The sequence below is a fragment of the Nannospalax galili genome, unplaced genomic scaffold (genome assembly GCF_000622305.1).
Source record: "Nannospalax galili isolate Female #2095 unplaced genomic scaffold, S.galili_v1.0 scaffold1688, whole genome shotgun sequence".
Lineage (NCBI taxonomy): Eukaryota > Metazoa > Chordata > Mammalia > Rodentia > Spalacidae > Nannospalax > Nannospalax galili.
Genome location: NW_008358621.1, coordinates 57615 through 72991, shown reverse-complemented (window position 1 = coordinate 72991; position 15377 = coordinate 57615).

Genomic DNA, 15377 nt, shown 5'->3' with positions numbered 1-15377 from the left:
TCCGTGGGCATTGCACAACACAGGTGCACTTACCTATATGCAGGCAATACATGCATACACATAAAATAAAAATAATAAAAAAAAATTTTTTGGTCTGAGACAGGGTCTCCCTGTAGCCCCAGCTGTCCTGGAACTCACTATGTAGATCAGGCTGGCCTTGACCCCACGAAGATCCGCCGGCCTCTGCCTCCCGAGTGCTGGGATTAAAGGCGTGCACCACCATGCCCGGCATAAATAAAATTAAAAAAAAAGACCCACAAACCATCTCATGCTCCCAGCTACCCCAAGAACCCCCACCCCTGGAGTGAGCATGTACCACAGGTCAGAAGCAACACTAGGCACTAGCCTCCTACTGCCACTCTTTGTACATGTGCACATGAGTGTGCAAATGCACGGGTATGCCCATATGTGTATGGAGGCCAGAGGACAACCTCAGGTGCTGTTTTCAAGGAGCCAAGTGTCTTATTTTTTGAGACAGGATCTCTCACTGGCCTGGAGGTCACCAAATAGGCTAGGCTGATGGGCCAGGGAGCCCTAGGGATCTGCCTGTCTCCATCTTCCCAGTGCTCAGGTTGCAAGCATACACAGACACACCCAACGTTTTACACAGGTTTTGAGGCTCAAACTCAGGTCCTCATGCTTGTGTGGCAAGCACTTTACGACTGAGCCATCTCCCAAGCCCTTCCTTCTACCCCACTCTTACCCCACACTGCCATGTGCCTGGGGCAGCCCAGAGTGTCCTGAGGGAGGTGCTAGGGACAGGTCACTTTGTTCCCCAAAGTCTGCAACACACAACTCCTAGGGGGAGGAAGAGAACCACATAGTGACACCACGGGAATCAGAAAAAAATACAGGAAAATGTCTGCCTCCCACCAGATGCTGTGCAGATGGGTGGGGGAGGGTGGGGCCTGGAGAGGGACAGGAGGGGTGGAAAGAGCAGGTGTGCTTTGGAGTCAAGGACCCCACACGCTCTGTCAGGTGTAGAACTCCAAGGGAGGGGGGCTTCCAGCTCAAAAACTTCACCCCAGGGGTAGACACGGGACAGAGGGTGCCATCTGCTGGGCGCTGGGACTACAACTTCCATGCCCAGAAGACCACCAGGGACACACAGCCTCACCGAGTCTGCTGGGTCTCAGAAGAACAGAAGCCATTGTTTTGTGAGGGAGAAAAAGGCTTCACAGTGCAGGCAGGGGGATGTGGCCATTACTCCACTGTCCCAAGTACCTTCAGGAGAGGGCAGACTGGGGAGTCCAGCTTCCGTCTCTCTGGTGCTAAGGGGACTACGGGCAGTTGATGCCCAGTCCTTTAGCCCTTCAGCAACTCTGGAGGGTGCTCTTGCAACGTCTTGTGATGGTGGGGCGGGAACTGTCCCCGGTGCTGACTCTCTTCCTTGACCACTCTGCCTATCTTTGTGCATCACGGTCCCAGTTGACCCGCTCGGTGGCAATCTGTGGCAGTCCGCGGAATGCCAGGACAGCTTCTGCCTGTGTGCCCTCTCTGGGTCAACTTCAACTAAGCAAAAATGACAGCAGCTAACAAACAACGCTTTAACAAAACCTACCAACATCACTGTCAAGGCCAACACTTATGAAGCAGGTGCTGCGTGTATTGTTCTTGAGACTAGATGAGGAATGACTCAGCAGATGCTGACAACGATTCAGCCCTATAGGGACCGCTGTTATCTCCTCCCAAAGACTGGGAAACTGGGGGACAGAGAGACTGACTCAGGGAGGAATGTAACTGATCTAGAATTATCAGGTACTGAACATGACTGGAGACCTGGCTTCTTTCTGTGGGTTCCAAACCCAGGTGCTGATGAACACAGGGGTTTATATCTTTCCTCTACAGAACAGAATACTGGGATCAGAGAAGACTCCACAGCAAAGACAGAGAAGGTCCCCAGGCAACTGAGTTACCTCGTCTGCTGGCCAGGTTGGGTCTGAAGAGAACTAAGTTGTCAGAGTCCAGGATGAAAGTTCAGCCAGCCAGAAGTGGGGCCTGAGGTGTCAGAGCCAGAAGAAGCAGACCTAGGGTCTGAGGGCTTGGAGCAGGATAGGGCCAGCAAAGATGCTCCAGAGCCTCTGTGCTGGGCCCCATGATGGGCCTTCAGAAGCACACATGGTATGTTAGTTACTTTTCTGTTGCTGTGACAAAACATCATGACCAAGGCAATTTACAGGAGGAAGAGTTTATTTATCTTATTTAAGGTTCCAGAGGGATAAGAGTCCACCATGACAGGGAGGTGTGGCGGCAGAGGCAGCCAAAGCAGAAAGCTGAGCACTCACATCTTCAAGCATGCACAGGAAACAGGGAAACTGGAAGTCGGACATGGCTTTGAACTCTCAAAGCCCACCCCCAGTGACGGACTTCCTCCAGCCCAGTTGCACCTCCTGAAGGCTCCGAGGCCTTCCCTAAGTGTCACCATGAACTGGGAGTCAAGTGTCCGAATACTTGGAGCCTAGGGAGGACAGTCTCACTAAACTTGCCACACACATGGCATCCCAGCTGCTAGGACCACCTGCCCACAGACTGTGACTACCAGTCCCCTTCAGGAATGGTCTTGGTTGCAGGAAACCACCCTCTTTAAGTCTTGCTCCTTCTCTGACCCCAGTATTCTGTGACTGACCTGACCTGAGGGGCTAAGGACCCAGCCCTCACTCCCACTCAGGCAGACTCTGAAGGGGTCACGCCAGCTCTGGAGGTCAGTTGTGGCTGGTCATCTCCCAGTCCTTCACTCTGCCCCACGCTCTCACCAGATGGTTGTTGTACAGGACTGTCCTCTGAGCCACACAGATGTCATCTTCAGGAGTTTATCTGTACCATCTGCAGAAGGTTGTCACCATTGGGCTTCCTGACTGTTGACAGGCCCTCCCAGAAGGGGGTGGAGAGATTTGGGGAACCCTGACTCGAAGATTCAGCCACTCTCTCAACCTGTTGTGTGCAATGCGGCCCTAATTGCACGTGGCCCTGGGGTCTTGGGGAGGGGTAGGGTATATAGGCCAAGGAAGACTGAGGGAGGGAGCTCCATTTATGTAACTATGGGGGAGCCCTCATCCATGCTGGGTGAGGGCTTTCTGATGATGCCTTAGGGGGGAGTACCCACACTCCTGTCAGTAACCCCTCACCTATGCTCTGATAATAAACCCAATAAATTCGTCCGGGGTGATCTTGGGTGGAATTGGACCTTGGTCTTACTGTTGGGACCATGAGGGAGAGGGGAAGACATTGTTTAAGCCTCCCCCCAGGGAAGGAAGTTTAGTAACAGTGGTCTGGCTTCCATCCTCTCCTTTCCTCACCTCAGGGCACCTCACCCAACAGCCTGCATGAAACACTCCAATACAATCTCCTCCTACGTGCTGAGACTCAGAAAGTGACACTCCAATGTGGGGCACTGCGACCCGTTGAGCTGAAGACATGTTCTTAAAATCAAGGTCTCTCTAACCTCTGTACCTCTGTCCCTCTTTATTTTAATGGGGTTGAACTTTTAAGACAGGGTCTCATGTTGTAGCCCAGGCTGACCCTCCTGCCTCATCCTCCAAGCACTGGGATCACAGGGAGCCACCATGCCTGGTTCCCTCCCATCTCTTGAGCCTCTTTCTTCCCATGGGATGGAAGGACTCTATTCCCTCACCTGCCTCAAGACTGCAGCACCTAAGTCCTGTACCCCTCCTTGAAACTTCATTATCTGTTGCCAAGAGAGAATGCTGAGGAAGCAGTCACACCTAAAGGAGAGATTTGCCACAAGATAATGTCTACCCCTCAGCCTCCTTCAAGTAACCAAGAAAACCATTCATAAGTTAATTTCTGCTTCCTTCATAGGTTCATTTTCCCTAATAGTAACTTGGTATCCATCAGAGCTGCTTGCGTTCCCCTATCAGCTCACCCCCACGAGGAAGGGCCTGGCAGCCTTGTGAGCTGAGTGGGAAGCCACATGCCTGCATCCTCTGTGCGTGCGCCACCTGGATGTCATTCCTCTGAGTTACTTGCCTACGGTTCATTCTAGTTGTACTCCACTCTGTCCGTGGAGCTCAGTCCGTGTGTCTTAAAAGACGGTCAGCTACCTAACAGGTCAGTGGTGGACTAGATTCAAATACTGCTTGCAGAGTCAAGTTCATTGTATCTCGAAGGGCCAAAGGCACAGAGGAGCCAAGGCAATGACAGGCAGAGAGAGGAAAGGTGGTCTGGCAGGAGGGTGAAGGAAGGGGTCAGACAGTGGAGAGGAGGGCCAGCCTCGCCTTCAGAGGTTGCTTGGCCACACATGGACACGGGACAGCAGAGAAGAAGGGGACTGGGTGTCTCTATTATCCCAAAGCCAAAGTTCCATGAAAAATGGCAGAATTCTCTCTGCTGCCCTGGACCACTAACAAATGGAGAACAAATGAGGCCGTTTAGCCAGTAATTAAGCAGTAATGGCCCACTCAGGTCTCCACCAGGCAGGAACCAGCCAAAGAAAGGACTGAAGGTTCCAGGAGGAGCAGGGTGAGGCAAAACCATTGATCAAATTATCACAGGAAAGGAGAGTCATTAACCCGGCTGGCCTGTGGGCTGGCTGCGCACAGCCAGGGCAGAAACAGGCCTTGGCCACTCTGTACGTGAGCATTACAGGCTCTCCACTAGGCCACCTCTCATCTGACTCAGCACATCACAGCTCATTCACCACTTGGCAGCCAGGCAGCTCCCTGCCCCCAACTCCAGCCCTTTACAGGACTCAGAGGGAGGGCTTAAGAGATGTCTGGACTGCCAGCCTTCAAGTTGATCTCTGTGGCTGGGGACTGTACTCAAAGGTACTGCAAATGCCTTTGAGATGTCCCAGCCAGGACCAGCTCAACAAATATGTAACATCCTTATTAGGGGTGTTAGGGTTTGAATATGAACTGTCCCCCACCGGCTCATGTATTTGAACACTTGGTCCCCAGCTAGTGGCTCAGCTTGGCGGACCCTTAAGAGCCAAAGTTCCTGACAGATAGTAGCACGGGCTTGTGCAAGGTACAGCAGCCCTGGCTACAGTCTAGCTGTTTCCTGATCCAACCACTGTGTCAGGTGTTCCACCCTCTGCTCCTAACACCATGATAAACTGAGATCCCAAAACCATGAACCAAAATAACTCCTTTCTCCACTAAGTTGCTCCTGTCAGGTATTTTGTGACAGTGAGGATAAAAATCACAAGTACAGAGCCCGGGTGTGGTGGCACATGCCTTTAATCCCAGCACTCGGGAGGCAGAGGCAGGCGGATCTCTGTGAGTTCAAGGCCAGCCTGGTCTACATAGTGAGTTCCAGGACAGCTGGGGCTACAGGGAGACCCTGTCTCAAAAAGACAAAAAAAAAAAAATCACAAGTACAAGCAACAGCAGTAATAGGAGTAGCTGGGTGCTGTGCCGTGGCTGAGCCAAGCTTGCGCCTTTCAGACAGGCTCTGTTACCATCCCAGTTGGCAGTAGCAACTGGTAGGCTTCAAGAAGTGGAAGGAGAGACTGAGCGGCGGGGAGGGGCCAGGGTCATGGTGAGGGTCAGCTCCCACGGTGAGAAGGTGAACCCGGATCCAAAGACCCTGAAAAGTCACTGAGAGTTTGCCAGGTGAGAAATGGGTCATGTGGAAAGGAGAATGGAAGCCTGCAAGCTAAGATCTGGGGCTCCGGTCATCTGAGTGGCAAGGGGCTCACCCCACAAGATCTTTATCTCTCTGAGTCTGTTTCTTCAATCTTCAGAACTCAGCACTATCTACTCCACAGGTTCATTGTGGGAGCTAAACGACTAGGTCTGTGTCAGCTGCTCATGTCGGGAACGTGATTGACTGTTCCTGAAGGACACTGACATGTGTGTTATCCTGATCTCCAAGGGTCTGACTTCCACTGTACACAAAACCCTTTGCAACTCAGATAAGGAAACTTGAGAGAGACAGGCCGGTCACCTGCTCTGCAATAGGGGTGCAGAGGTAAGAAGTACCGCCAGATGTTTGGGAGACACTGCTATGTGACAGATGAGGACACCAGGCAGAGCCCATGGCTTGTTCCTCTGAGGGCACTTGTGACTCCACCCACGAGTAGGCAGCTCGGGGGGTTTTTTTGTTGGGTTTTTTTTTATTATTTTATTTTTATTATTTTTATTTTATGTGTGTGCTCGGTTTCTATCAAAGATCCCTCACTGACCCTTGGCAAATGCTGAGCGAACTGGGTGCTGTTTATAGACCTTGTTTTTGTTTGTTGAATGTTAAGTGTAGGGTGCGTGTGTGTGTGTGTGTGTGTGTGTGTGTGCCAGAGGACAACCTAGATGTCATCGTCAGGAATGTCTCTACCTCCTCTGAGACAGGGTCCCGCGTTGGCCTGGAGCTCACCAGTTCTATGCTGGCTGGACAGAGTGGTACAAGCATCCTCCTGTCTCTGCCTCCCCAGTGGTGGGTTTCAAGACCTGGTGCTGCTTGAAACCCTGGCAGCAGCATAAGTGTTGAAACCATTTCTCCACCGAGGTAAAAAGGATAGCGTGGGATGATTCTAGAAATCCGGGCACTCTAACAAGCACTGCTCTCTCTGACTGTGTGACTGTGTGCACCCCTCCGCTCAAGGCTTATCTAATTCTAAAACGAGAAGCATCCTATGGCTAAAGCCTTGGCTGTCTCAGGCACTTTCCAATCTAGAGCAGTTAGCTTGGTCGTGAGGGGGTCCTGATGCAGAGCTGAGCACAGGATCATAAAACTTTAGCATACAGGGGGCTGGAGAGATGGCTCAGCAGTTAAGAGCACTTGTTGTTCTTGCAGAAGACCTGGGTTCAAATTCCAGCACCCACATGGCAGCTAACAACTGTCTGTAACACCAGTTCCAAGAGATCCGACAGCCTCTTCTGTCCTCCGCGGGCACTGCATAACACGGGTGCACTGATCTACATGCAGGCAGTACACGCATACACATAAAATAAAATAAAAAATGTTTAGCACACAGGAGGTGGCCATGAAGGAAGGAAGTGGATGTTGGGGGAGCTCCAGGGAGGAAGACAGGAGGAGTCCTCATGGGCAATCCTTATTTCTCTCTGCTCCTGCCTCTCCCTGACTTCCTACCCAACCTCAAACTTTGGACTTCATACCCATTGACCTTGGCCACTATCTGTGGGTACCATCAGCCTTCAATGTCAGTGAACAGTATCCCAGGCCCAGTCAGGCAGGAGGCGTTCCGGTGACGCCGCGCTGATCTTGCCAAGCTGTGAGCAATCCAGTTGCTGCCTTAAACACAGTCCGTGCTGGAGAGCCCCATCATTCAATGTCAGGTTCATTGCTACATTGGTCTGCTGCACAAATATTCACATTAGAACTGGCAGAGTAAGAATGACTCTGGGCTCCCCGTGGAAGAGCAGGCAAACCCGGAGGACGTGCAGTCCGATTTTCAGGTGAAGGGTGAGAAAGTCCAATCAGTGAAGACAGAGACACCGGGGTGTTGCCTGCACAGGGGACCTTGAGGATCAGGGGCAGCTGGGAAAGGTAGCCAGGTGCAGGAGCCTGGCATTTCCTCAGATTCACAGTGGCCATGGATACAGCAGGGTGGGTTCCTCCTCTTTCCATTTCTGGCCTCAGTTTCCCCACAGGAGGGATTAGGGTCAGCCAAGAGAAGCAATGCCACCCTGTGGTTTTTTTCATAGGTTTCATAGGTATTGATGAGTCCAAATCTAATCTCAGTTCTGACGTCAGTAGCCTGTATAACCTCAGGCAAGTGGCTGCACCTCTCTGATCCTTGGTTTCCTTCTGGAAAAGGGGGGGTTGTGGTATTTTTAACAGTACTATCCCCTGGAGCTGCTGTGAGGGTCAAGGTCATGGGAAGCAGTTTTCTCAGAGTCTGATATGTAATAAATACCAAAGACCCACACATATCTATATTACACATTTGTATATGTTACATACATATATATTACACACATTTATATTTACCACAGCATCTCATATGCAACACATAACATAACATACAGGAAACTTAGATATATTTCCCTCAAATTCCACCACACATGCCAGCAAGCAGATAAAAACCCACCAGCATCTCTCACAGCAAAAAAAAAAAACCATGTCATTAAGTCATAAATGCTGACACTTAGGAATGACAGGTATGCTGTAACTATTTATAAGTAACTGTTAGTACTTTATCTTTAAAACAAACAAACAAAAATCTTCACAACGTGGAAGTGTCAGCAGGGCTGTCTCTGCTCTTACTCAGCAGATAAAGCGTTTATGGGAATCGTCCCCATTTCCGAGTGTTGGCTTAATTAATCAAAAAGAATCTGGGGCAGTGAGGATGGCTCAGTCGGTAAAGGGCCTGCTGCGCAAGCACGAGGACCAGAGTTTGAGCCTCAGCACACATAAAAACCAGGTGCGGTGGCGTGTGCCTGTCATCTCAGCACTGAGGCAGGAGGATGCCTGGGGCTTGTTTGCCAGGCAGCCTAGCCAATCAGTGAACTCCAGGTTGAGTGAGAGACCCTACTTCAAAAAATAAGGTCGAAGGTCAGGTGTGATGGTGCATGCCTTTAATCCCAGCACTGAAGGGATTGATGCAGGTGGATCTCTGTGAGATCAAGGCCAACCTGATCTACATAGCAAGTTCCAGGCCAACTGGGGTTACAGGAAGATCATGTCTTAAAAACCAAAAGGGGCCGGAGAGATGGCTCAGCAGTTAAGAGCACGGGCTGCTTTTGCAGAGGACCTAGGTTTGGTTCCCAGCATCCACATGGTGGCTCTCAATCACCTGTAACTCCAGTTCTAGGGCATCTGGCACCCTCTTCTGACCTCCACAAGCATTGTACATGCAGGTGCAGTTACAGTCAAATCACTCATACACCGGAGTCTATAAAAAAATTTTAAAACACTCATACACATAGCAATAAAGAAATCAATCGAAAAACTTTTTAAAACTAAAGCCAGACATGGTGGCACACGCCTTTAATCCCAGCACTCAGGAGGCAGAGGCAGGCGGATCTCTATGAGTTTGAAGCCAACCTGGTCTCCATAGCGAATCCAGGCCAGCTGTGGCTACAGGGAGACCCTGTCTCAAAAAAGACCAAACAAAAAAAAATCTTAACTAAATAAATAGATAAGGTGGAATGTGATTGAGGAAAACATCTGGTGTCCACCTCTGACCTCCACATGCAGGCAGATGCACGTTCACATGCACTTACACACACATGCAAACATACATGCACACACTAGCATGCACACATGTGCACATGCACCCACACACTACACGCACACACGAACATGCACACATCTGCACGTGCACCCACACACATGTACACCCACACACATATAAACATGCATGCATAACGATCATGTGCACACGTACACACATAAGAATGAGGCGAGGGTTAGGGCATCAGACATTTTACTGTCTCCAGAATTGTAAAGAACGTGGTGAATGGAACGTACATGGGAAAATGAGAATAAAGCTCGAGGAGTGATTCACAGAGCACATGCGTGAGGGAAGCCAGACGCCACCTCCTAGGAGTAGCGGGCATCTCTGTGGGGCACGGCCACATGACTTCAGTCAGATGCCAGGTGGAGAGAGAAATGACAGAGGTGCGGTGGACAGGACTGAGTGCACCAGGTCAGAGCTAATCCCTCTGCGATGCTATTTCGGTCCCTCGTATGACACTGAGGAGGAGGCTCCCCGGGTTCTGCTCCTCACAAATTCTTATTTTCTCTCTGTCACCAGCAGCCTCGTCCACACAGTCTGCGTGAGCTGGAGGGTCTCGTCAGGACTTAATTAACACTGCTTCCGTGGGGGATTTACTTCCAACGATGGCATCTCCTCCCATCTAGTCACAGCCGTGAGAGGGAGCTTTCTTAGTAACTAAATTTATTAGTGTGCTCAAAAATAGGGTGGATGAAAAGAAAAACAATGGCACAAAGCAGACGCAGTGAATATCCAGGAGAGTCTGAAGTGAGAGCTAAGTGTCATACTTTACATGTGGTTTGTCCTTTAGAGGCTCATGTTGGGAGAGGTCTGGTCCCAGGGTGGCAAAATCAGATGTGTGAAGCCTTTAAGAGGTCGGGCCTAAGGGGCTGGGGAGATGCTCTGTGGTTAAGTGCTCGCCATACAAGTGTAAGGACCAGAGTTCAGATCCCCAGAACCCACATAAATGCCAGGCAGGTGTGGCAATCCATCCCTAATTCCAGCCTCAGACTTTGGAGATGGAGATAGGGGATCCCTTGAACGCAAGTTCTGGATTTGATTGAGAGCCCCTGCCTCAGTGACTGAGATAGAAGAGCCTCGATTCCTGTTCCTGACATAAACCTATGGCCTCCACATGCGAGCATGCACATGCATGCCCATGCACACACACATACACACACACATATCACATGCATGTGCCCATATACATGCAAACATGCTCAGCACACACAAAAAAAAGTGGAAAAGAAGAGGCAGGGTCTAGCAGGGGAAGGCTGGGTCCTCTGGGCACTGCCCTGGGAAAGGATTAAGGAAACTCTCATGGGAATTCTGTTAGCTCCCTCCAGAGTGAGCTCTTCTCAAAGCACAAGCCTGGCCCCATCCTGACTTCCTGTCTCCCCACCTTTCTGTTCCTCCCATGTGCCTCTACTATAATGTCACCTACCATTGTGACACAGTCAAGGGAGATTTATTAGACCATGCTGCTGGGGTCACTCAATTTTGGACCTCCAGCCTTCGCAACCATGAGCTAAACGAACCTTTTGTCTTTGTACGTTTCTCAGCCTCAGTGTTTTGTTATAGCCACGGACCACAAACTAGTACACTGAAATGGAATCGCTGAGAAAGGAGCTGAGGAATGTCTGAGAACCATCGACCCTAAGTGACCTCAAGGAAGAGGAAACACCAGCTGTGTGAGTGTGTTCTCTAGTGGATCAGAATCACTAGAGTGAGCATGTGTTCAAAGGGAATTTATTAGATTGGTTTGCATGATACGAGCTGGGTAATCCAACAACAGCTGTCTGCACATCGGTGAGGCTGAGGATTCCTTCAGCAGTCCCAATCTGGTGCTGAAGGCCTGGAGAATTCCTGGAGAGCTGCTGGTCTCCAGTCTACATTGGAGGGCCAAAGAAAATGGGTTCCAACATCAGCAAAGGGTGCTGGCGGCAGCAACAGGGTAGATGCGCTCACCAGCGGAGGTGAAGACAGGCAGGCAGCAGGCCCTCTTTCCCCTAGGCCTCTTTATATTGCTCCTGCTGGAAGGTGCCCCCCACTGCCCCCCGCTATGGAGTAGGGCCTTTCTCCCTCAATTAATCCTAGAAAACATCTTCCTAGAGCCTCCCAGAGACAGGTCTCTTAGTTGATTCTAGATCTAACCTAGTTGCCAATTGGGATTAACCATCAACTGGGAAAGAAATGGCTGAGGGAAAAGAGCAGGAGGCCTAGTTCCCTCGAACTAGAAGCTGGACACAAGCTTCAGACAGGAAGCATAAAGGGGACCCCCAGCCCCTGGGGTGGCCCTGGTGGGTGAATCATCTTTCACACACACCCATACAGACCTTCACGGTTCTTGGCATATAGTCTAGTTTTAGAACATCAGAGGGACCGACTGGGCGGAATCTGCTTATAACATCTGACCTGGTCTGTTCTCTCCTGAGTCCTCACCCAGCCCAGGCACCAGTGAAGCAGGGGAAGGTCACCCTAGAAGGCAAGTTCCAGACACCTCTGAGAAGTGGCCCCTGGTGGCACTCGGCCAATAAAGGCCCTTGCTGGAAGAAGAGGGCAGGGGAAAAGAGGGCACCCCTCACGTGTGCCCCCCAAAGCTCTGCTCATCATGGCTGTCTGTGCTCCACACTGAAGCCACCAGTGGGTAGGGTCAGGGCTGCTGTGGTCCAGCCACCCCGACATTGGGCTCTAGCAGCTCTACCTCCCTCTGTTCTCTGAAGCCCATGGGTAGTGCATCTTCTCCTCCAAGTCAGATTGCTCCACAATTCCACCACCCCTGCTTTCTAAGTCTGGGATAAGATCCCCTGTACTCCTCAGCCCCCTACGCACACACACACACACGCACGCACGCACGCACGCACTCACGCACGCACGCACGCGCACACAATTTTAAATCCTGTATTGTGTGGGAGAAGAATGGTTCTAAGACACTCCCCACGGGGCACCCTGAGTGAAATGTCTGCAGAGACCCTCTTCTTCTGTATGATTTAAATAACATCTAGATGACAGGTGATACTTAATGAAGTGTAAACATTTTGTGGACAGTAATCGTGTTTTATTGTTTAGGGAATGATGAGAAAATGGTCTGTTGTTCTGGGTACTGACTTGGCTTTTGTTTTCAAGTATCCTCCATCCACATGGGTCACCCCTGTGGGTGCAGGACCAGAGGATTCAGAGGGCTTCAAGGAACAAGACTGAGGCAAGTGGCAGGTAACCTGGGCTTCAAATCTGAGGAGATGCAGGGACCAGTCTCCATCAGACTGTGGGGATCAGATCATGCAATGGAACTGGTCTAACCTCTGCTTCAGTTACAAGTCACTTTCTTGTTCAAAGGCAGGTAATTTCATCTCATCCTCACAATGACCTGGTGAAGTAGATGGAGCAGGAACACTCTCCTGATAAATGCCAGAAGTCACTGAGGATCAGAGAGGTGAGGTGACTTCCCTGGGGCCACACAGCTTTTCAGGGGCAGAGCTGGGATTTGAACTTACAAGGAACTGTTCTAAGCACAGACTCGCAGAGCGGTGAATGCACAGGCTCCGTGGCTCTTCCTCACCAGCTCTGCAAATTCCTGCCTGTCCTTCAAAGCCAAGTTCAGAGTCTCTCTTTCAGGAACTCATCCCCAACTGCAGCCCACAAGTCCCTGCTCTCTCCCCTGAACTCTGGGAGCAATTACTGTCTGTAGCACACATTTAGTAATTAGTCACCGGCAACCGGATGACAGTACCTCTATTGCTGCCCGAGACTTTTGTTTAAACTCACTGTGCCTTTTTAACTCAGCCTTCGGCAGGTGGATGTGGCTGCCCTGGCCATGTGATAGGGTCTCTCTCTCCTGACAGCCTGGCACAGCCAGATGCCTTAGAGGCTCAGCTCTCTCTGTACACATTACAGATGCCTGGTCACTCCTGACTCTGTGGCCTGGACAGCCTATTCATCCTTTTGATCTGGTGTGTCTTCACTTGAGAGACACAGGTCCTACCTCTCTCCTCCTGGTGTGAGGGGTCACAAGATTAAACGGGGTAGACACTGTCTTTTCTATGCACCACATGTACCTTGGGATTGCCAATCACATGATCTCACCACACCCATATGACCTGTACCTGACCAATCATCCTAGAAGCACTGATTGGCCCAAGAGTGGAGCATGCATTAGAGGAGAGCCAATCAGAGACCCTCCCTGCACTGGTTACCTGGGGCTTCAGGTGGGAGATGGTCTCTGTCTTTTGGGGTGATTAAGCAGATGTTTGGGGCAGCCACATGGGAAAAACCCAGCTCCAGGATGAAAGGTGCGGCCACTCAAAGGGTGAGGAACTGGGGGGAAATGAAAATGGGATTCCAGGGGGAATCAGAGCTGGGGCCGATCCTGCATCCACAAACTATGTATGCCAACCAATGACATTTGCCTGAGCCAGGCCCAGGTAGTGTTGGGATCTGGATGGGAAATGTCCCCTAGGCTCCTGTGTGAACATTTGGTCCACAACTGGCGATCCTGTTTAAGAAGATGGTGCACATTTAAGAGCTGGAGCCTCATTGGGTCACTGAGGGCGGACCTTGAGGTTTAATAGCTGCCACTTCCTGTCTACTTTCTGCCTCCTGACTGTGGATGCACTGTGACCAGTTCCAGAGGACCTGACGCCCTCTTCTGTCCTCCATAGGCACTGCATGACACGGGTGCACTTACACACATGCAGGCAATAAACTCATACACATAAAATTAAAATTAAAAAGTGGGGAACATTCCTAACATGGCTAAGACATAAGGGTAGTCTTAGGTCATAGGTGGCTGGCTTTTTTCTCTGGAGAAAGGGAGGAAAGGATGCATGCTGCCCAGCCTTCCCAGCCCAAGGAAAGCTTGACCTCGGCCAGTTTCCAGGAAGGAGACCTCTGGGGTTACAGATTTCCTGTCAGCCTCCCAGAGGACAGAGTCATTGCTCCAGTCAGACTGGGCTGGGAAGGGACTGGGGGCTGTCACTGCACTGGGCTATGTCAGGACCCAGCCTGTTAGAGATGCTACTAAGATGTCTGCACTCCTTCCTCTCTCTCTCATCTTCCTTCCTTTCCCCTCTCTCCCTTCCTCCCGCTTCTCCCTTCTACCCTCCCTCCTTGCCTTTCTTCCTCTATCCATCCTCCCTTCCTCTCTCTCTCTCTTTCTCTCCCTCCCTCCCTCCCTCCCTCCCCCCATGTTTCCTCCCCTTTCCCTCTCCAGCTCAATGCTCTCTGGGACCACCTTCTGCAGGGAGGTTAGGAGAAGAGCCCAACAGAATGCCACCAAGGGATAAGGACAACATCTGTTCACAGGTAATCAACCTGCTCAGCATGACCCCACCCTCCATCCCCTCCCCTGCCCACAGGGTCCTCTCGTCCAGGTCTTCCACAGTGATTCAGCCACATTAGGGTTCACTATGGTAGGTACCACTTAGGCCCCAGTTCAGCCTCTGGGCCCCACCTTTCCCTGCAGCCACTGTCCTTGAGGTGATACTCCTGCTCAGCTCTCTCATTTCACTGAATCATCTTGTTTCTCCTCAGAGTCCTCCCCACCTCCTTGGTGACATGAGAGGTCCCCAGGGACACTCTTGGCACACACAGGGGAGGCACATGGATGCAGGGACCCAAGGATGGGAGCCAGCGGGGAGCCACTCAACATTCACTTTTCTTGTTTCCCTGAAGTCCCCTGAGATTGAGCGACCAGTCACCCACAGCAGGGAACCATCCACAGCAAAACTCATTACCATGCAAAACAAAGCAGCTTAAAGCAGCAACAGGCATTCTGTGTTCAGAGGTCCTTAGCCTGGTGGTCATAGTTTAGGGTCCCTCCAGAGAATGCAGGCCAGGGCTGCCTGGGGCTGTGGGTATTAGAAAGCCTCATTCTAGGAGGGTGCCCTTGCAGGCCAGGCAGCACAGGCTGGCTCTCAGCAGAAGGCCTCAAGCCCTCATCCAAGACTCTCCCACAGGCCTCTGCGACATACTCTCCCTCCTCCACACACAGTGGCAGAGCTCTCTAAGCTGTAGCTTCAAAACTAGGGTCACAGGCTATTACAGCTGGAAGGCACCTTCAACTTCTGCTATCCATAAATGGCAGGTATCTGCACGCTTCCCATCACTACCCTATCCAGTACTCTGGGCAGCCATCACCAATAGATCACAGTTCACTCTCCTTCAGGACTGAAACCGTTTTCAGTAAGCAGTCCAAGCAGCCCCTGGTAATCAGTCATAGCTGAGTCCAGACAGGAACTCTGTT